This window comes from Buceros rhinoceros, unplaced genomic scaffold (genome assembly GCF_000710305.1).
Source record: "Buceros rhinoceros silvestris isolate BGI_N320 unplaced genomic scaffold, ASM71030v1 scaffold18356, whole genome shotgun sequence".
Lineage (NCBI taxonomy): Eukaryota > Metazoa > Chordata > Aves > Bucerotiformes > Bucerotidae > Buceros > Buceros rhinoceros.
The window spans coordinates 19,079-19,572 of NW_010417135.1; positions in this window are offsets into that span (position 1 = coordinate 19,079).

The window sequence follows — 494 nt, forward strand, 5'->3', positions numbered from 1 at the left end:
GCGGGACTGGGCTGTGCTGTCCCGGCCCCGCTCTGTGGGTACATCCCCCACCCGACACAGGCCACGTGAGGTTGGGGGATGCTGGTCCTTGTTGTGGGACAAGCTAGGGGCATCAAATCCTTGTCCCGGGGGCTGCAGGGGACGGGAGGTCTGTGTCTTTTGGGTGCGGGGCCAGGAGGGTGCTAGCTGTCAAGGCTGTCCCCACACAGGCCACGTGAGGTTGGGGGATGCTGGTCCTTGTTGTGGGACAAGCTAGGGGCATCAAATCCTTGTCCCGGGGGCTGCAGGGGACGGGAGGTCTGTGTCTTTTGGGTGCGGGGCCAGGAGGGTGCTAGCTGTCAAGGCTGTCCCCATCGCAGGGCAGCCCTGCACAGCCATCTTGCACTGGTGTCACCCATCTCCTGTCTGCACGTGTCCTCCTGGGCCCCCACCCAGGGGTACATAGCCCCTGCCTGGCTGGTGCTGCACCCCCAGCCCCCGCCCCTGGTGCCACT